Below are 21648 nucleotides of genomic sequence, written 5' to 3'. Positions count from 1 at the left end.
CAGGGAAAAGCCTCGAAAGTGGGGATGGTTGGATGGTTAGATGGGCAGATGGTTGGCTTTGGAGTGCTGGGCACTCATGCACGCACATGCACACATGCACACAGGACATACACGTCCACACAAGTGCACGCACACGTGTACACATGTCCACACAGGCACACTCCTGCATGTTTACAGGGCACACTCATATGCATATGCACACATGTCCACACATACATGCACAGTTGTCCACAGGGCGCACACACACACACGCGCACTCACATGCACACACACTCATGCTCACTGAAACATCCACCTGCCCCCAAGGTCTAACATTCTCATGTATTCTTTCCTACTAAGGCTTGTTCTCTCCCTCTGGGCGTCTTTCAAAATAAACTAATTTTAAACTAATTTCTCTATTCTCTGAGACCCAGGCCACTATGCGTTCTGAGATCCAGTGGGAAGAAGACACTGGAAAGATGGTTTGGGGTGTGCCATGTGAACACTGGTGGGGGCCCCATGGGTCTACTTTCAGGCTTCCTAGGGAACACCAGGCATAGAAACAATGGGTTCCAGAAGCCCTGGGAAGCTCCCCCTCTCTCTGTCCCATGGTCCAGCCAGGCAGGTGTCTGCAGGAGAGGCTTTCTGAGGTGTGTCATCGCTGACAAGCAGGGATAAAACTGGGCAGCAGCAGGAGACCACAGGAAGCCCAGATTTGGGTCTTCTGGGTGGCTGTGTCCCAGGAAGGACCTCTGGCCCAAGGATGGTGAGCAGTGGTGTCCTTCCAAAGGCCCTTTCATGTTTCTTCTCTTTCACCCACCCCTCCCCAACCTTTGGCACCAGTGCTCTCCTTCCTACAAAATAGTAACAGCTCGTGTTTATTGAGCACCTACTATGTGCCAGGTTCCATCCCGAGCATGTTATGTGCCCTATTTCATTCAATCCTCATAATCCTTGTCCGCGAAGGCTGTTACCCCAGTTTTATAGATGAGGAAACTAAGACACTGAGTAGTCCTATGACCTGCACAAGGACACACGTCTAGGAGGAGTATCAGAGCTGAGGTTTGAACCAGGCGCTCTTCGTCTGACTGGGCTCCCAGTCACTACACAAAATGGTCTGGTAGGGACTTTTTTTTTTTTAAGATTTAATTCATATATTTGAGAGAGAGAGAGTGAGCAAGAGAGAGAGAGATAGAACATGAGTGGGGGGAGAGAAAGAGCAAAGCAGACTCCCTGCTGAACTTGACCCCAGGACCCCGGGATTATGACCTGAGTTGAAGGCAGATGCTTCCCTGAGTGAGCCACCCAGGTGCCCTGGTAGGGACAGTCTTTAAGAAAGGCTCGATGTCATTCTCAGAGGGTAGAATCCGGAGTCCAAGTGCCTGCTTTCCGACTCAGGCCCTGCCTCCCACTCACTTTGTAACTGTGGTCAGTTTATTTTGCCTCTCTATGCCTCAGTTTCCTCATCTGTAAAGTGGGGGCAATGCTGGTTCTTACTTCTCAGGACCACCATGAACCCCAGTGCAGTGTGGCCAGAGGTTCCTGTCAAACCGGCTGAGTGTGTGGTCAGCATGGGTTCGTGGCAGGGAGACAGGACTTCCTTGTGCCCCGAGGGGGAGGCTTCTTGGCCACGTGGACTGTCTGCCTCCTTCCCCCACCCCCCCCCTTGGCCTTGCTGCCCCCCATCCACACACAGAGCACCCCAGGAGCCCTGGGAGGCCTGGGAGCCAGAGCCCTGGCCTGGAATGGCAGAAGGCGCTGCGGGTTTGGGAGCAGAGGTCTGCGTGTCTCCAAGGCCACTGAGCTGAGCAGATGTGTGTTTTGTGTGTTAGGCCAATTAGCGGCAGGCAGGCATATCCAGGGCATTCGGTGACCCGCTCCGCCAGTGTGGCCGGGCCCACTCGGCTGGTCTTGCTGTCTGCTCCCCGTCCTCCCCACTCTCCTTAGAGCAGGTTAGGGACCTGGGAGAAGAAAGAGGAAGGGGCTCCAGAGTGGGACACCACATCCCCGTGTCCGAGGGGAGCACCCATCTCTCCTCTCCCTCCCACCCCACATTTCAGAGCCTTCTCAGACCATCTCACCCATTGTCTGCCGCTTGGGGTTTCTGTTGCTCCGCCTGCCTATCTTGCTAGGAGTTTGTTGTCGCCCTGCCCAGGCCTTTCTGGCTGCTGCCTCCTGGCTGGGAGAGCACTACCCTGTGTCCCCGGGCCTCCCCGGGGGCTGTCCCACATCCAAGCGTCTGCGTGTGGCCCTCAGGCCACCCTGCCTTGGGGTCCCAGGGCTCAGCACAGACCGCCATCAGCTCTGCGGTCCTCTGGCTCGAGGGGGAGCAAGCTTGGAGCTTCCCAGCACAACCAGCACAGCAGGAACTGGGGCCTCCTGGAGAAAGTAACTGGGAGCACTGGGGGTACCAGGGGTGTCGCCTTGCCCAAGGCAGTCAGCTGTCAGCACCACCGAGCCTCCAAAACTAGACCTCACAGCCCGCACCACCCTCCAGACGGTGACCTGTCTCTGAAAATCACCAGCCCTCACTGTGGAGCACATTCACATTGAAGTAGAGCTTATTCTTCTTCATTGTTTCCTTTTTATCCCTAGATCTGTTTTTATTTTTATTTCTTTTTTTTTTTTTTTTTTTTTTTTTATTTCTTTTAAGCTTCATGAACACAGATCAGTCTGCCATTTCTGATTTCCATCTGTGTTTGGGGAGTACATGTGCTACTTGGATGGCCTGTGCTTGGCACCCGGCTGGGGCCTCACAGCGCCGGGACCTGGAGTGACTTTGGCAGAGGGAGGCAGGAGCAGGACGGATGTGATAGCCAGTTGGGTGACATCAGACCAAAGAGAAGGCAGAAGCGGGACTGTCCAGGAAGCCGGGAAGCCAGGGTGTGACCTGGGCGTGGTGTAGACGGGCCTCAACTGGGGAGGTGGACGGCAGGACTCTGGGGAGGCCAGGGTGAGCTAGAGGCCCCTGTCCCACCTGGGAGGCAGCAGCAGGCATCACACCAGGGAGGAGAAGCAAGCTCAGAACCAAGGAAAGTGGGGTAACCGGTCAAGGGAAGGGAGCGGGGTGCAGGAGGGTCAGTGCAGGGCCTCTGTGGGGTTTCATGCTCAGGAACTTAGCTGTCCTTCAGAGACTGTGTCCCGGGTGCTGGAGGCCCATGGCCACATGAGCAACCACTCTGGGCCCATGGAGGTCGACTCCGTAGGACTTGGCACTAGATCAGCTGTGCAGGGGGGGAGCACGAAGGTCAAAGCAAACTGAGAGAATAGTGAGTGCTCGTTATATAGAGGAGGCGTTACTGTTACTATACCCATTTTACAGATGAGGATATTAAGACCTGAGTTGGTCAGTATCTCGCTCAAGGCCATGCCTCTGGGAGGTGGGGGCTGGAATGTGAACCCAGGAAGTCTGGCTCCAGAGTCCAAGCTCTTAATCAGCCAAGTTAGTCCAGCGTCTAGAAGCCAGCCGACAGGGAAAATGATGGTGCCGTGAAGCACAGTAAGATCACACGAAGGACAGCCAAGGTCTGGCCGCCAAGCCCTCCATGATCTGGCCTGCTGGCCTCCGGCCTCAGGGCCCTTGCACTTGCTGGGTTTCCAACAGGAGCAGCATCCACGTGGCTCAGTCTGTCCATGCTCAGGCATGGGCTCCAGCATCCTCTTAGACGCCTTCTCTGACCCTCTCTATGAAGTGGCAGCTCCCATATCATCCTCCTCCCCGTTCCCCTGCTTTATTTCTCTTCATAGCACTTATCAACCATTCTACGTACGCTATCAATTTCCTTACTTGGTTATTGTCTCTCGTCTCCAACTAGGAGGTAAGCTTCACGAGGGCAGGGACTTTTTTTCCCCGTCTGTTTTGTTTGCTGCCATATCTCCACAACCTAGAACAGCACCTGGCTTGTGACAGGCACCCGGTAGAGCTTTTTAAAAATTGTGGTAAAACATACATAAGATTTGCCATTTTTACCATTTTTTTAATACTTTAATTTTTTTTTTTTTTTTTAGTAATCTCTATACCCAACTTGGGGCTTGAACTCGCAACCCTGAGATCGAGATCACATGCTCTTCTGACTGAGCCAGCCAGACGCCCCCATTTTAACCACTTTTAAGTGTGCGGTGGCATTAAGTACACTCACGTTGTTGTACAGCCACCACCTCACCCCGATCCATCTCGAGAACTTTTATATCATCTCAAACTAAAGCTCTCTGTACCCATTATCCAACAGCTCCTCGTTTCATCCTCCCCCAGCCCCTGGCAACCACCATTCTGCTTTCTGTTTCTATGAATTTAACTACTCTAAGTTCTCCTCTAAGTAGAATCACACAATATTCGTCCTTTTGTGACAGGTTTTTTCACTCAGTGTACTGTCTTCAAGGTCCATCCGTTGTCAGAGTTTTTTTCTCGTCTTAAGACTGTGCAATAGTCCATTGTAGTTATGGACCGCATTCTGTTTATCCAAGTGTCAGTGGATACTTGGATTGCTTTCACCTTTTGGCGTTCGTGAATAATGCTGCTGTGAACGGGGGTGTCCAGATATCTGTCAGTTAAGGATTCAGTAGAGAATGTCCAAGTGAATGAATGAAGCCTGGAAGCAGACTGTGTGTGGAGGGGGGGAGTGATGGCAGGCCCCTCTGCAGCTTGGCGTGTCTGAGGGGCAGGTGGAGCTTGGGAGAGAGGCTGGGATGTGCTCACAGACTGAGGGGCCAGCAGAGCTAACTGAAGCTTTGGGAAGGCAAGATCTAGGAGGGAGAGCATGTGGTGAGCTGGGAGGCTTGTCCTGCTGTAAATCCAGTGCTTCCCACTGAACTGGGAGGCTGAACGGGGAAGGCGGAGCCACCAGGACTCGGGCCCAGCATGGCCACATTCCCAGATGTGTGATCTTGAACAAGGCATTTAGCTTCTTTGAGCCTCCGTTTGTTCAGCTTCTCATCCAGAATCTTGGAATCTCCTTAGAAAATCAAATTGCGGGGGGGGGGGGGGGGAACCTGGGTGACTCTGACTCTTGGCTTTGGCTCAGGTCATGACCTCATGGTCATGAGATGGAGCCCCTCATCGAGCACCACGCTCAGCCAAGAGTCTGCTTGAGATTTTTCCCTCTCCTGCCCCCTCACCCTCACCCCCACCCCGACTCTTTCTCTCTCTCTCTAAAATAAAAAAATAAGTCTTTAAAAAAAGAAAAGAAATTTAAATTAGGTAATATATGCAAAGTGCCTGGCACAGGAGTCCCCAAAATTCCCTGCTGGGAGCTGTAAAGATAAGCTTGTGCAAAGTTATAGCTGCTGAGCTGAAAGCAGGGCCAAGGCCTGGTCACGGACAGGGTTTGCATGGAAGGGCACACCCAGATGGTAGGGAACACAAATGCAATGGCTCAGAGGCGGGAGCGAGTGTGGTGACGTGGGGCTGTCACCCTGTGTGCCCTGGCTCCACCAGGTGCTCCACCAGGAAGGGCATGAGACAGCCTTTAGCCAAAGCCTTGAAGATAAGCACCAGCCATGTGCCCAAGGAACCAGCCTCAGGTGGACGGAGCCACTGAAAATCCCTCTCAGATGATGGCGAGGAAAGCTTTGCATGAGAACAACACACAAGGAAGGGCTGGAGGGACCTTTGCAGCCTCCAGGGGTATCTTGGTGGGCCAGGGGCCTGAAGAGGAAACTCCCTGCTCTCTCAGGTTCTGGGGGGACAGGGAGACGGGACGAGCCGTGTCATTTCTGTGCAGGAAGAAAAGGAATAAATTATGTTTCTCTTGTAATATGTGGCCACCTAAAAAAAGAATTAGAAAATTAATTATCTGCTATAATTAGTGTAATGACCTACACCATTAGAGGTTATTTACCACAGAAATAAAACTTCGCGCCATAAATGTCAGCTCATCTTCCTAAAGGTAAAGTCTCGCAGGAACCGCTGCCGACAGGCCTGGCTGCTTTTTTTCTGTAGGGTTTTCCCCCCTCCTCTCTTTCTTCCTAGAGAAGGAGGGTGCTGCACGGTCATGGGCAAGGAAACAGACACTGAGGAGTATATTGTGAGAGTTGCCCTACTCTGTGCCTGCTGCTAGGCCCTCTTGGCCCTGCCCCGAGTAGGTCAGATGGGAAGGACGGTTCTAGGGAGCTGCGGGCCGTGGAACCAGGAGGGTGCCGGGAGCCTCGCTACCATGAGAAAGTAGCCCCCCCGCATCAAGGGGGCTTGTTGGTATAGAGCTTTAGAGTCTGACACACACTTGTACACACTGCCTCGCTTGGTCCCCGCTGCAATAAGGCAAGCGGCATCACCACCCACCTTTATGGAGGAGGAGACAGGCTGGGGGGACCCGTGACTGCCCCAGTGAATAAAATAGCCCCGAGTCTAACTACCTGCTGGTGCCCCATCAGTCTAATCTTGCCCCACTGTCCAACTGAGAAAGTATGAAGATCCTCAGATTAAGGAGAGAGGGATGCCTCCCAAAAGCAGCCAGGCCGCAGTGTAAATGCCCACAGTCACCACTAGCGTCCTGGCAATGCAGGGCGTGTCCTGTGTGTTCGGGAAAGGACAGCCCTCCCCGACAAGCCCTGTGCCTCGTGTAGCACCTACAGGGGACCAGGGTCACTTGGGCTGTGCAGGGGCAGATGGCCATTTGGTCTGATCCTCTGTCCAGGTCTGACGCCAGAAGAGGCGAGGCTCCCAACAGGAGCAGGCTATGCCGAACGCGCCCCCAGCCCCAAGGGACATTTTCACTAACAATAAAAAAATGCCTGATATATTTCCAAATGCCATTTTGGGGCAGTGTGATATCTGATACGGGGCACCTATGGGATGCGCCTTCATTTTTCAGAGTCAAGGGCATTCCCATACCCTGTGCTACTGAGGTCAAGTGTGCAAAGTATCGTCCTCGCTCATAGGTTCTACTGCTGACCTGCTAAAGAGATGGCCTTAGCCAGGTCACATCCCACCTCTGGGACCCCATTTCTTCATTTCTAAAATGAGGGACCCCACTCTAGGTTTATTGTTTTCATAGGCAGGCAACACAGCTAAGGGTTTTTCTCTCTCCCTCCTCATCACGCTTGCATAGCTTAGCATGAGTGTGAGTCACTTTCTCTTCCCTCAAGGGTGGTGGTGTTTTAAGCCTTATCTCTCACCATGGAATAGAGAGCTTTGTCTCAGTGAAAGGAGCTGCAAGTGTTAGGGGGTGGGGGGCAGAGGTGTTTTGAGAGCCAGTGGGCACTTTTGAAAGCCAGTGGGTCCCAGCATTCCTTTGCTCAGACAGCTTTATGTCTAAGTGGTTGTGCTGAGCTGGACTCCCCTCCCAACAATCTGTGAGGTCCCCACAGAGACTCCCTGTGTGTTTGGAGTGGGAGAGCTGGAGGCTTGGTGTGAAGCAGAACCCCTTCTCGGAGGGAGTCCTAGACCAGCGATTCACATTCGAGTCACCCGGGGGTCTTTTAAACTGTCCAAAGCCAAGGCCACGCTGAGACCAATGTCATTCAGATGCTGGTGGATTTGAAAGCTCTTCAGGTGATTCCAATGTGCAGACAAGTTTGGGAACTGCTGACCTAGACCCAAAAGCCCATCCTGCACCCCAAACTCTGGTTCTGTCTTCTCTCCCAGGCCACAAATTAATCTGTGGCCCTTGCAGAGAAATCCTGGCTAGAAGGCTTCTCTACTCTGCAGCTGGCTCTTGAAGCTGTGATTCTAGCCAAGGTCTGCATTTGAACCAGGGGCTTATGAAGTCTCTCCATGAGGATTGGGTGGGGGTGCTTCCCTGGACCCAGCTTGGGAGTGAATGAGCTCGAGGGCTGAGGGTGATGGTGAGGGTGAGGCTCAGGCTCTTCTCTGGGGCCACCCGTGTACATGGGAATGCCTCGCACCATAAAGGGTTATCCCACCCAGATGTGAGCAAGCCATAAAATTAAAAGGCCAAAATATAGAGAAGGAGAAAACCCAAGTATACCCGATACATTCTTTTTAACTTGTAATGGGATCACTTCCCACCTCTGTCCCTCACAGCCCACTCACAGATGGACTTGGAACCTCCAAATCCCCTTCTATTTGCAGGTTAAGATCGCCTTGCCATGCATCCCCCTGTCAAGAGCCACAAGGTCAAAAGTGGCTCCTGTCATTCTTTGGAGACAAAATCAGAGTCCCCTCCTCTCTCCAGGCCTTGCTAAAGGGCCCTCCTCTGGCTCTTGGCACTGCACTGAGCCTCTGCTCTTGACCCCTCTCGCCCTTCTCTGTGAGTACCTTATGATGCTGTCACTTCAATTCAGCTCGTTTCAATCAACTTGAAGCTGGTGGGTGGCTCAGCGAGTTGGCTAGACTTAATTTGGAACCAACAAATGGTAAAAGAAAAGTTACTGGTTTACCGAGGGTAAGCTATCCCATTTCTCCACTGTCCCTCCTGTACAGAGAGCTCCCTTCCCACCTGTCCTCTCTGGCCCCTGAACACCCACCACTCTTCTCTTGGGAGAAAAGCCTTCACGGAGCCTGCAAAAATTGTGGCTACCTTTCATGCAAGGGAACAGCAAGCCATTGTCCCCTGAGAGCGACACTGCTGGTCTTGGTGTCAGAGAGCTGGGTTCAAATCCCAGGTATGTGATCTTGGCAAGTTACTTAGTTTCTTGAGCCTCTGATGCCTGGTCTGTCGGGATATTTAGTTGATATGAGGCAGGATTTATTGAACATTTGCCATGTACCAGGCACTGGGCTAAGTGTTTTTAGAAGCATCGTCTTATTTAACCTTCACAGCAATACAGAGATCAGTATCAATATTATCTCCATTTTAGAGGCAAGGAAATGGACCCTGAGTGTATTTAACTTCCCCAAAGTCCTATAGCTGCTGAGTGATGGAGCAGAGACTGACTGACCCCAGATCTCATACCAGCGCTCTTCCAGTGGAAGAGTTTAGCATTTTAGACAAGTGGATGCCCCTTACCATCATAGGGGTTTTCAATTGATGTTAGCTGATGAAAACCAGGGTTCTTGTGTCCCTGAAGAGTGAGGAGGTTGGGTGTAGGGCTTTGAGATACTAAATAACATATCTGAGGCCTGAGGCCACAGAGCTAGTCAGGGTGGAACCAGGATCTGAGCTCAGACTAGTCTGCTTTAAAGTCAGCGCGCATGATGGCTGTACTATTCCGCCCAGCAGAAGACCTTGTATGTGCGTGCATCTTGCAGTATCTCATCCATAATGTAGACTTGGTGAATATTATTATTTCCCCATAGATATACATCATGTGTATTACTTACTGAATCTGTTGCCCATATGATCCTGTAGAAGCACAGCATCGGAAACATCTTGTATGCTGAGTGCCTTCGGAGAGTGAGGAGCACCAAAGTATATGTAGTTAAGACCAACTGGATCTACTTCACAGTCCTGTTGATGGCCCTGCGTCCTGGGCTCCCCTCCTCTCCAGTGGATCAGGGATCAGGTCACTCAGAACTGAATACAGTAGGAGAAATCTGACATGAACGAGGAGCCACGACCTCCTTCATCCAGTTCTGCAGTGGAGGGGGTGCTCCAGAATGTATACACCAAAATGCTCCACTTGAGAATGAAGGGAATAGTCAGCTCATTTGTTGGGACAGTGTTCTTGGAGACCCAGGAATTATGTGTGGGATCTACTTTTGGGCTGTTGGCTCGATAGGCTCCATTGTACCATACATCATCACCCAGCTCCCTCCTACCTGCATGCCATCCAGCATGGGGAAAATAAGTGAGGGCACCTTTGTACATCAGGCCCTGCTTCTGAAAGACAAATCAAAATCCACATCTGGGATCCCTGGGTGGCGCAGCGGTTTAGCGCCTGCCTTTGGCCCAGGGCGCGATCCTGGAGACCCGGGATCGAATCCCACGTCGGGCTCCCAGTGCATGGAGCCTGCTTCTCCCTCTGCCTATGTCTCTGCCTCTCTCTCTCTCTCTCTCTCTGTGACTATCATAAATAAAAAAAAAAAAAACAAAAAAAAACAAAAAAAACAAAATCCACATCTTACAGATGGTGGCTTCTCAGCTTCATCATTCCACACCAAAGAAGGTGTGTAACTCCACAGTGAAGCAAGGGTACCAGCACAATACTGCCTCCTCTGCAGAGCTTCCAGACTGTTGGCCCTTTAGGGTGAGCAAAGATAAATATGGTTCTGGTAGGGAAAAAAATCAGTCTGGTAATAATCTGGTCAGACCTCTTCTACTTTTAAGGGGGTCTTCATTTTGGCAAACACTTGAGCCTAGATTAGGCAAATGGTCTCTCAATCCACCATTCATTCCTTCCATAAATATGGAATGAGGGCCGTGTAGGTTTCAGGCCATGTAGTATGCTTGCCATACTAACAGCGAAATATTTAAATAGTGCTTCAATCAATAGAATACTTTTTACAAAACACATCCTTTCACTTGATCCTCATGGTAGCCCCATGATGATCCCACTTTTCAGGTGGAAAAACTGAGTCTCAGGGAAGCTATGTACATGTCTTATGGACATGCCACTAGTGAGTGGCAAGTATTTTCACATCATCTCTTGAAACTTTAGGTTAATCCTTTGAGGTAAATATTATCTCTAGTAGATAAATAAGGAGATGAGGCTTAGTGATGTTTATTAACTTACCCAAAACCATACGGCCAACAAGTGCCAGAGCCCAGCTCCTAAGTTTGTATCTACATTATCTTCCCCAAAGAAAGACATGCAGCCCTACTCTTGGAATCCTAGAGTCCAACTGCACAACAAGGTACATTAACATTTTCAAAGAAAATGCACCTGCACATATACACATTGATCCTTTTCCTGAGCCTCAGAATCCTGACTTCTCCCTTGAAGCACTAGTCTCCCTGCCTTGACCTTTCATTAAAATATCTGTGTCTAATAGAGCCAGTGTGTAGCACTAGACTTCACAGATAGGTGTCACCACTGAGCTACCTGCAAATTAAGTTAACCTTGGGTTTTCAAACGTCAGCAAATGCGTCGGTTCCTAACTGTGTGCAAAGTTAAACATCCACCTATCATGTTTACTAATAATTGAGATTTCTCTCTAGTCTCAAATGTGTTCGTAGGTACTGAGAGGCACCCAATAAAAAGAACAATAAAACTTGAATAGTTTGATCAAAGAAAGCTTCCTAATGGAAGGAAATTTCGAGCTGGGCTTTGAAAGGAGCACAAGTATCTTCCATTCTCGACTTAATTGTCCCAGATGCCATGTCCATAGACAGTAAACTATTTAGCTGGAATAAAGAAATTCTCGTAGGCTGGGAGACTTTTCTGTCCCTGTCTCAAAGCTGAAATGCAGGCTTTACATGGGCTGTCATCCATTAAGCACCTACCACATATGCCTGGTACTACATGAAACATTCACATGTGCATTATTTTCCCGAATTCTGTCACCCCATAGTAGTTATCATTGGACCCATTCTGCAGTTGAGGAGATGGAGACCCAGAGAGGCCTAGAGACTTGCCCAAGGTCACACAGCTAATATGCGGTGGAGATGGAAGTAGAATTCATCTGTCTGATTCCATGTCCACTCTTGCTTCACCTTCAATGTTCTGTGCATTTGGTCTCCACTAGAGCCTGTGGAAATGGCACCCCATCCTGACTGTCCAAGCCTAAGCTGAGTTTATAGGGGCAAGGGTGTTTCCTCTGGGACATGGAGAAGGGAAGAGAGGAGGTGTGGCAAAGTGGGGGGCTCTACACCAAACTGGTGGCAAGCGGACGAGCCTGTCTGAGCAGTGGCTTGGAAATCTCCCCCTCTGGAGTTAATTTCAGTCACAGTGTCTTTCCTATTAAATGGAGCAGTTGGTTGGCTGTAGGTGTCAGAATGGCCTTATAAAACTGGGATCCAAGCTAATCTTAGGGGGGAGGTGTGTGTGTGTGTGTGTGTGTGTGTGAGTGTGTGAGGGGGGTGGAGAAGAGAAGCGGGGAGGAAAAGGGAGCTGGCAGTGTTTACATGGACTGGTAGGGTAAAGACAGCAATTTGTTAGCTCTCTGCTGTTCGTGGCTGATTAAATTCAGACCTAGTTCTGGTTTGTGCAGAGAAGCTGGATCACGTCCCCATGTCTGCTGGTCCGAGCTGCTTCCTCATCTACTTGAAGAGCTTTGGCCAGGCCTTTCTCTGCTGTCCTGGGGAAGCTAGGACACTGTTTGGGGACTGTTCACCTTTGGGACCTCAAAATCACAAGGCGGTGATTTACTAGGCTGGTCTATTAAGCAACAGTTCATTGTTTCCAGTGTGCCAGGCGCTGTGCGAAGCGTCTCACCAAATCTTTTTTTTGGAGGGGGGGATTTATTTATTTATTCATGAGAGATGCAGAGAGAGAGAGAGAGAGAGAGGTAGAGCCACAGGAAGAGAGAAAAGCAGACTCCCCACAGGAGCCCGATGCGGGACTCGATACCGGATCCTGGGATCATGACCTGAGCCAAAGGCAACTGCCCAACCACTGAGCCACCCAGGCGTCCCTCACCAAATATGTTTTAACTCATTTTCTCACCAAATTTATGGAGTAGAAATTACAATTCCCATTTTATAGATTGGGAAACTGAGTCTCAGAGACATTGCCTAAGGTCACAAAGCTAATAAATACAGGAGTCAGAATTTGAAGCCAAGATTTTTGTTGTTGTTACATTGCTTCTTTGCATCATGCCTTTTATTTAGTGCCCCGTCAAAAGAATTTGCTGAGGAAGGGTCAATAGAATCCGGTACCCAGTGACCTAAGACCAGCTGTGGATGTATGAAAATATATAAAGATGCATCTATAAACCACTTCACCACTGACAAAAAAGTAAGAAAAATAGAAACTTTGCATTTCTGAAATGCAGCCGTGTTTTTCAAATCTTCACTTATGCCTCTTTAAGTATACCAACATGAACATTTTGGAATCAAAATATGTTATCCACAATCACTTTTAAGTTCTTTAGCTAAAAAGGAACAACAGATTTGCAAAGGGCACAATAAAAAGATTCAACATCTTTCCAATTGTCCTATAAATATTAGCTTTTCCAAAACGGACCTCTGCTCTGCATGACCTACAGATTCACAATGGGTAGGACTTTCCAGCCTGAGAGGGTCATGCCCATCTGCACTCTCCCAAGGACCTGGATCCTGACCAGGGGCAGTCCCCACTGGGAGGCTGGCCTGGGTGCTCATCAGGTACTCCCGGGGCCAACAGACATGGTCCTGCTGCACCACCCCATGTGGAGGCCCGGCCTCAGCGTGGCAGCCAGGCTGTTTCCTAGCGACCAGGTTGGGCAAAAAAGGCCTCAATCCAGCCACTGGGGCTGGAGTCGAGTCGCCGAGCACCGGTCTCGACTTGGCAGTCCTTGTGGGAAGCATATGGGACTGAACAGATGGGCTGGCAGGGGCACCCCAAGCTAGAACCGTAAAGGCAAGAGTGGAGCTGGGTAGGGGACAGAGAGAAAGGCAAAGAAGACGGGTCAGGAATTGGCTCCCTGAGCCCAGCCACAGCGAGGCGCTTTGAGCGAGCCTCGATGGTGAGATGGTGCAGACAAAGGAGCACACTTCTGCATTATTGCAGCCTGGGATGGAGGTCTCTCTCTCCTGGGGACACCCTGCCCAGGAATGAGGGGTGGTGGCGCTTAAAGCTATCCCAAGGGGCTGAGGGACAAGCCTGCTGGCACTGGACTTGGGCGGCCTAAGACAGCCTTAGGAGCAAGAGATCCCATCTCTCCATCCTACTCTCCTTTGCCCCATTGATAGGTCTCTCTCCTCCTCCCTCCCTTCACCCCTCCCTGGGTCAAACACAGGCATCTATTTGCCTGCAGAGACTGATTCTTTTTGTTTGTTGTTTCATTTTGTTTTGTTTTATTGAAGCAAACCAAACCTAAGCTACTATAAAGAGATGAAGGTCACATGAACGTGTCGGACTAGGGACCTATTTTGTCTTAAGGCTGGAATTTGCTATTCAGATGAATGGGTTTCTGAAGCTGGCTTAGGATGAGGGAAAGGTAACAAGTACCGAGGATCAAAAAAAAAAAAAAAAAAAAAAAAAAAGAACAGAGGATCAGCAGCCTAAAGAAGGGAAGACTCAGGCTGGTGGTGGAGAACATGGCTCAGCCAGGTGATGAAAAGCCAAAGGGGTCATGTGAAAGAGGGAATTCACTTATTCTCCAAAGTGTCGAACAACAGGTGGGAGCTCCAAGGAGAAGCTCCACTATACAGAAGATTTTTCTGATAATTAAAACGACCTTAAAATGGAATGGATGCCTTTAGAAGGTAGCGCACTCCCCATCAGTTGGAGGTGTTCTGGCAAAGCCCGAACAAGCGCCTTGTAGAATGTTGAAGAAACCACAAAACATTAGAGTGAATAGCTCAAAACCTTGATTTGGGTGATGCTGAATTCCATGTTTCTTGGCAATCGTCCTTTTGGATGAAGTCATCCTGAGAAATATATTGTTGAGATCAAAGGTAGCATATGAGAGAGACACAGAGAGAGACAGTGGGAGGCAGGCAGGGGCTATTGTAGACCTAGTTTATTGGGAGTCTACGCCAGTTGCTCAGGAGGCATTGTCCTGCATGGTCACCTGGGCATGGACAGTGTGTCCTTCAACGAGTGCCAGCAGGACCTGGCCCTGCCAACCCCTCTTTGTAGCAAAGAAGGGCAAAGGGAAGAAGGTGCAGGAGTGTACTGAAGTGTGACACGAGCCATTTCTTTCCTAACGTCTCCGAGAAGCCCTGTCATCCCGTGGCCTGGAAACAGCGACTTATTCTGGGTCACGGGACTGCAGGGAGCGAGTATGTGCCTGTGTGTTGTCTTGTGTCACTGTGTTGTAGGTTGTTGTTTTTTTCCTAAATGGCTTAATACGCCAATGTTTGTGGAGCATCCTTGGAATCAAAGTGTCTTTGGCGTAATTATTGTTAATTGCTCAGACTATTCTATAAACTCATCCAATTAAGAGAAAGTTATTAACTTTATAAAATATCGCAGGCATCCCACAGTGCCATGTGTAGTTTGAGAGGCAGAGTCAGCGTGAAATATCATGCAAATGAGGAGGCTTATTTACTTCTTTTTAAAAATACGACAACATCCACGCTGTGGGGGTGCATTTCCTCTCAGTTGGCCAGAAACGCTTGGGCCAGTGGCCGAGCCTGGAGGGCTTCCCAGCCCAGCCCTGCCTCCCCAGAACCAGCTCAGGGGTGCATTTAGGGTGGCATCCTGTGAGCTCAGCACCTTGCACCCTTGACAGAAGACTCTAGAACCCCAGCTCTACCACTTATTGGCTGTGTGACCGTTCGGTGTTTACCCAACCTCTCTGGGCCTCCCTTACCATCTCTGCAAAATGGGAATGCTAACCTCCTAGTGTTGTCACAAGGATTCAATGAATTCATACACAGACAACATTTGAAACAGTATGTGACATGTGGTAGGAGCCCACAAATTTCAGTGACTAATGATACCTGTATTATTGCTGGACTTTTCACCGTAACTGTAAAATGGTATCTCCCTCACAACCTCCTCTTATCTGTTGCACGTCCGTAGGAAAGTGTAAGTCCCGTAACACTCATCATTATAGCAGTGTTATTTTAAGATCAATCATGGTGGAGCTCTCGTTTGTTAAATAAGTGTTTTGATAAAGAATAACATACATATGTCAAAGGATGTAGATTATAGATGTACAGCTTGATTTTTCATGAAGTAAACACATCTGTATAATCATCATTTAACTCAAGAACTGAAACATCACCAGCACCCCAGAGACCCTTCCGTTCCCCTTCCAGTCATTAGCATCTCCCTCCCCATAAAAGCATAAGATCGAATAATGAAAAGCATACTCTTCGGGCTGTGACTTCTTTCGCCCAGCCTTGTGTTTGTGAGACACATTCATGTGAGATTTATTCATTCAAGCTTGAAACACACCCAAATGCCCATCAGCGATAGAATAGGTAGGCAGTGCTGCAGTCTTATGATGAGATATTACACAGCAGTGAAAAGCAACATGCCGCAACCCTCCCCTTGGGGACTCGAGGACTATTTGTTAGGACTGAAATTACTGAGATTCTTGAACCACCAACTGTGGCCACCTTCCTGAGCCCCAGCAGCAGGATCGGTGACTTTCCAGAGTTGCTGAGAGGACCAATCCATGCCCCAATCCAATAAGACAATGTCTAGTGCATTCGAGTGGAAACTTTTGGAGGTAGTGAGCATCCCATCACTAGAGGCATGTTAATAGGCACTGGAAGGCTGTTTGCAGAAGAGTTTCAAAAGGAATCGAAAGGCCAGTTGAACTGATAATGAGCCCAAAGTCCCTCCCTTCTTTGTAATTCTATTAATTATAAGATTGCCATGTTTGCACCCTGGAGTGGGCTACAGCCATGAGGCCTGCCAGTGGGACAGTCTCAGGGCTGCCTGGGTGAGATAGAAATGGTGATTGTGACCTGGCTATAGATCTCAGCTCTGTCCAAGTGAGCAAATCTTTCCAGCAGGAAGCCACATGTCCCTGCTCTGCAGAGACTCCCCACACTGCTCCCATTCCTGGCCATGGGAGTAACGTTCAGTAAATAAACGCTCACTGAGGACTCCAGGGTTACTGATGGGGACACTTTAGCCAGCAGCTGCTTGTTCACCTGGCCCAGACAGGTGTGGGAAATTGCATTTGTGAGGGTTTCCTTCCCTGGAAGGAGATGCCACCTTTCTCCCCACGCAAAGCACCTGCCTGGGGCTTAATGAGGTCCACTATCTAGCTGTACTCCCTTGCCTACAACCTGGCCAGCCATACTGCCTCAGCGAGAATGGAAGACATCTGGGGAGCAGCCACATCTGAGGGGTGAGACACCTGCCCCCTCCCCCTGGAACTGGCCTTGATCATTGGGTCCAAGTCAGCAGAGTACCCCCCTCCACCTGGTCCTTTCCCTACACGCCTGCTTCCACGAGATCTTTCCCAACTTCAAGAAGACAAACTCTTCCTGGTCCAGAATTCATGCACTGAGGGCTGCAAGTAGGATCAGCTAGTTCCCCGGGTAGGCCCAGGATCCCGGACTTCAGGATGTGACAGGCTCGGGTGTGCAGGAAAAGGACACACAAGCCCACAGCTCTTCCCCAGGATGAAGGGCACAGAGCAGTGTTTTCTCTCCGTTTTGATGTCACTGGCACCTCTGTTCATTTCACCATCACAGCAGCCCATGAGGAGGGTACCACTGTCCCCACTCCAGGGTGGGTGGGGGTAGGGGGGACTTCTACTGCCCGGGACCTAAGTCACCCCTCCCGGATCAACAGGCCTTTAGTTCCACATGAGCCAGAAGCACCCTGAGACAGACTGTTCCACTGTAGATTCTTTACCACCATCCTCCTGTGCATAATTATCTGATCACAAGCTGTGCCCTCGGTGTGCCTGCATCTGAGCAACCCCTGTACCCTGGGCTAGCGTCTCGCCTGACTCCAGCCCCGGCCAGCCTCCCTGTGGCACCAGTACCCACCACACTGTGAAGGGGAAGATGCTGGGTCTTGCCACCTGGATGCTGGGTCTCGGTCACCTCGGCTTCTGGGCCCTGCTGCAAGAAATGAACATCCCTGAATGTCAAGACCCCTCCCATGGTTTCCACGGGCTCCGGGAGATCACACTGGGAGGGGCACCGTAAGGACCCTGCCTCGGCCCCAACCTCACTGCCCACTTGCCATGTGACCCCAGGCATGTCACTCAGCTGCTTTAAGCCTCGGTTTCTTCTTCGGTATCTCAGGGGAGTAATCGCCGCCCTGCCTACCTCAGGAGAGTGCTTTAAGAATCAACAACAGGGTATTAAAAGAGGAGGAGGAGACAAACTGAGAGAATAAAACCTTTTTTATTAGATAATGCAGCTTCACATTAGAATCACTTAGGGAGCTTTTAAAACCCCGGATGCCCGCGCTGCACCCGTACCTGAGACCAATCAATCAGCATGAAGGCATCCAGGTGATTCCACTGAGCGCGGAGCTGAGAACCAGACGTGTCAAGCCCTCTGCCCACATGCGGGGCATTGGCATCGTTGGCATTTCAGCTGTTAATTCCCTCGCCAGGGCCTCTATGCTGGGCACTGAGCTAGATGGGGAGGGTTGCAAAGTGAACAGACACACAGCCCTGTCCTCAAAGAGCTTACAATCTCTGGGCAGACACACATCTGCTGAATAAGCATCCATGTGAGTGCAGAACTGCCGGCCGGAAGCATGAAGGGAAGAAGTGCAGATACGTGTACGTGTATACGTACATCTGCAGGCAGCTCGACGGTCGTTTCTTCCTAATTTCTTTCCTCTCCGCATTCCAGAGAAGCGTGCAGGAAAAGTAATCATGAATATCCAAAGCACCCCCTCCTCCGCCCAGAGAGCCCCTGAACTACCCTCCACCCCCGCCCCACCTCAGCAGCCAGTAGACCTCAGTGGCCCTCCCTCCAGACTCCGGACATTTGGGGAAGGAGATGGGCGACTGTGGTCTGCTTGCAACCCAAATCTCTGCCCTCTGTGGGGCCTGCTCCCCGCTCTCCAGTGCCCCCCCTGGCTCTGGCAGGAGGCAGCTGGGAAGAGCAGCCTCAGTCCCAGACCCCCTGGGGCGAGTTATATTTGGATGTTAAAAGTAATGACACATCTCCACGCAGTCCTCCCTCCTGCCTGCCTAACACCGTAAAGTCTCCTGGCAGGGAGGGGGCTGGCTTATATTTAGGTCTGGCATTCCCTGGTAGGCATCCTGTTCTGAAATGGAAATTCTTTTAATAGCTAGCCAGCCCTGAGCATTTAATGAGCTGGTGTTTGACTTTTTGATTTCTTGTTCATGGTGGAGGACTGTGAGCTGTCTCAGCTAATTAGGGGTCCCCCTCACGAAAGCATCCCATTTTTTGAGCATGGGAGAGGAGAGAGCACCCCATTATTTTGCAATGCTTCCTTCACCTTTCTCTCCCTTTAAAGCTCCTGCATCACCCGCAAACTCTGCTTTCTTATTGAAATTTGCCTCTTCCGGGAAGTCTTCCCGGATTTATCCACCTGCCTCCACTGTCTCTTTACTGTTACTCTGAATGTGTCCTTGAGTCTTTTTCCGAAGTGCCCTCTGTGTACCCCCAGCAATATCAGCCGCACTGCAGGAACGCCTGTCTGCTCTTTGGAATCAGAGAATGCTGGGGCTGAGTTGATCATCTAGAGACAAGGACTCCTTTAAGAATCTGATATTAAAGTGCATGGGGGAAGGAGGAAACATGGACCCTCTATCCAGAAAAAAAAAATGCATGGAATTTGAAGAGAATTTCAGGGGTACGTGGGCCCTCAGAAGCCCATCCATGGACCATCCATGGACCTTACGTTATGTAGTTAACCTCCTTGACTCACAATAGAAGCTGTGGCCAAATCAGAGATGGCAGGTTACTTCCCAAGGTCACACAGCCAGCAAGTGGCAGAACTGAGACTCAAAGCCTGGCCTGCTTTCTATGCCGTCACCCCGCTAGGCTTCTTTCATCAGCACTGCCCTGCCCTGCTTCTTCATAGGCTCCTCCCCCACCCCCAGAGGGCCCAGGGCAGGGGGCTCTGCATCCAAAGGATGCTCACCTCTTGACGGTGACCAATGACTTCTCTGCGAAGAGAAGCCGGCTGGCCTGGTCCTGGGCACTCCAGCCGCCTCAGGTGCAGAGCTGTGGCAGGAGGGAGGCAGGGCGACACGGGCTGGGGAAGGTTGCACAGGGTGGTCCTGCTAGTGGAAGTGGCAAAGGTGTCACTGGCCCCCTTGTTCCTGAGATTTCCAGTGTAACCAGTATCGATCTCTTTATTACCTCCTGGAAGGGCAGCTTCATTTGTCAAGCAAAACTACCTTTGTATCTGCAACATAGGAATTGATCCCTAGCAGGACCAGTGGTTGGTATGTTGGGGGTGGGGGCAGGGAGGCAGGGGGAGAAAGCAGGCTGGAGAAGAGATTGATAGCATGATGGTGATGTGGAAAATGAAAATAGAAACTTTCCAGACTGATGGGAAACATCTGCCTTGTCTGATGATATTGCCTGAGTTCTAGGGTAGGGATAATGTAGTTTGAAAGTTGGCAAGCCGTGGGACTTGGCTTGCCTGTGCTGGGGAGGAGGGGGGGCGGAGGGGAAAAGGTCTCTCAGCCTTGCCTGGGAGCTCCGTCTGGAAAACCTCTCCAAAAGTTCAAGAAGCAAAGATGGGCCCCATTTAGCATCATTTGGTCCAGTTCTTTCTGGAGCTTATTGAACATCAACTGCATATAGAGCACTGTGCTTGGGACATCGGGAGACGAGCAAAGAATGCCCCCTGCTCTCCGAGCCTCACATCCGGTGGACGGACAGGAAAATCCATAGACAATTCCAAAACTCAGGTAAAAAGCCCATTGGAGCTCAGGTTACGGGGCTGGGGGCAAGGCTGAATGTGACTGGGATGGCTGGCAGGTGCCAGAAAGGATGTACTATGTTCTTAAGGATGAACAGGACTTCATCAGACACCAGAAGGAGGACAGGGTACTACAGGGAAGGAAATGACTTACCCAAGGGCCTAGAGAGGGAAGAGGCATTGCTGCCATGAAGGGGCGAGGACTGCTGCTGGATGCAGGGACGAGAGAACGGAGTTTAGGAGAACAGTAGGGCTCCCTGCCAACATGCTAGAAGGGTCCTGATCTTTCAGCAGGATGGGAGGTGGAGATGCAGGAAGTAGTAGTTTGAAAGTTGGCGAAAGTTTGAAACATGATTTTGACTTTGTTCGATCATTCTAGAAATACATCGCCCACCTTCTGTAGGCCAGATGCTACACCTGCTCTTGGGAAACACCAGGCTGATCAGGAACAGACGTGGCGCCTGCCCTCATGGGCGTAGAGTGTAGCTGAGACATTTGTCAAGTAATCCACCATAAAGAGGCCAGAAACAAGAATGGAGAAGGACATCACCCTCCAGGAGCGGGGCTGAGGGGCTGAATGCCAGCCCTGGGGGTCTAGAGAAGGCTTCCATGAAGAAGCAGTGTATGGCTGAGAAAGCAGAGGAGAACATTCCAGACATGGGAATGGCACATGCAAGGGCCATGCCAGCAAGGAAAGGGGGAGGTCCTTCTTGCCAAGGCCCAGAAGAGCCAGGCTAGGGGCTGCCCTGCCATCAGGGCCTAGGTGGCTGTGTTGGGAGTTCTGCTTTTTTCTGATTGAACTGGCCTCCCGTGCTGCTGAGATCAGGGGAGGGGGTCAGGAGTAAGCAGGTCTACTCCTCCCCAGATGGGGGGAATTTGGTAGGAGATTTTAATATTGGAGCATACATACCTTCATCTCAGCCATCCTACTTCTAGGAATTCACCCTACAGAGGTGGAAGTGGCCATCAGCACAAGAGCAGGGACAAGTTTGGGGTTTGCCGGTGTTGTTTTGCGGTGTGGCTTGTAATAGAACCTAGAAGCAGAAACTTCCATGCTCAGGAACAGAGAACTGGTTCAGAAAATAGAAACAGTTGTGGATAACTGAATACAGGGCAACCATAACAAAGAAGGTGGTGGCTTTGTGTGTGCCAATAAGGAATATCCTCCAAGATATTTTAAGTAGAAAAAGAAAAGCAGAAAAGAGAAGGCAAAAGTGTACAGTGTACTCCTGGGGGAGGTCTGTGTCAAAAGACCTAGCACCCCCATTATCCCTTCAGCCTGAATCTGTCCTTAACTGCCTGTCCCCAGGAGCCCTAGCACCTGCTAACCTATGCGTTGTCATTGCATTTGGGGTGGGGGAGAGGGGGGAGGTTGCCCCTAGAAACTAACTAGAGACGGTTGTTGACAAG

General features: G+C 50.4%; 1 protein-coding gene and 1 long non-coding RNA gene across 3 annotated transcripts in view; one reads left to right on the top strand and one right to left on the bottom strand.

Annotated features, from left to right (window-relative positions):
* DSCAML1 (DS cell adhesion molecule like 1) overlaps positions 1–21648 on the top strand; it is a 344441-nt gene that overhangs the window by 152028 nt on the left and 170765 nt on the right. The window lies entirely within an intron of this gene.
* On the bottom strand, positions 17745–21622 carry LOC140625173 (uncharacterized). Its single transcript, XR_012024552.1, has 3 exons — positions 21149–21622; positions 19450–19716; positions 17745–18170 (listed from the first exon to the last, which is right to left on the bottom strand). It is a non-coding gene; the product is annotated as an uncharacterized lncRNA (long non-coding RNA).

Source organism: Canis lupus, chromosome 3 (assembly GCF_048164855.1).
Source record: "Canis lupus baileyi chromosome 3, mCanLup2.hap1, whole genome shotgun sequence".
NCBI classification, from domain to species: domain Eukaryota; kingdom Metazoa; phylum Chordata; class Mammalia; order Carnivora; family Canidae; genus Canis; species Canis lupus.
The sequence above is the reverse complement of the archived record's forward strand: the minus strand, read 5'-3'. Positions and strand labels throughout refer to the sequence as shown.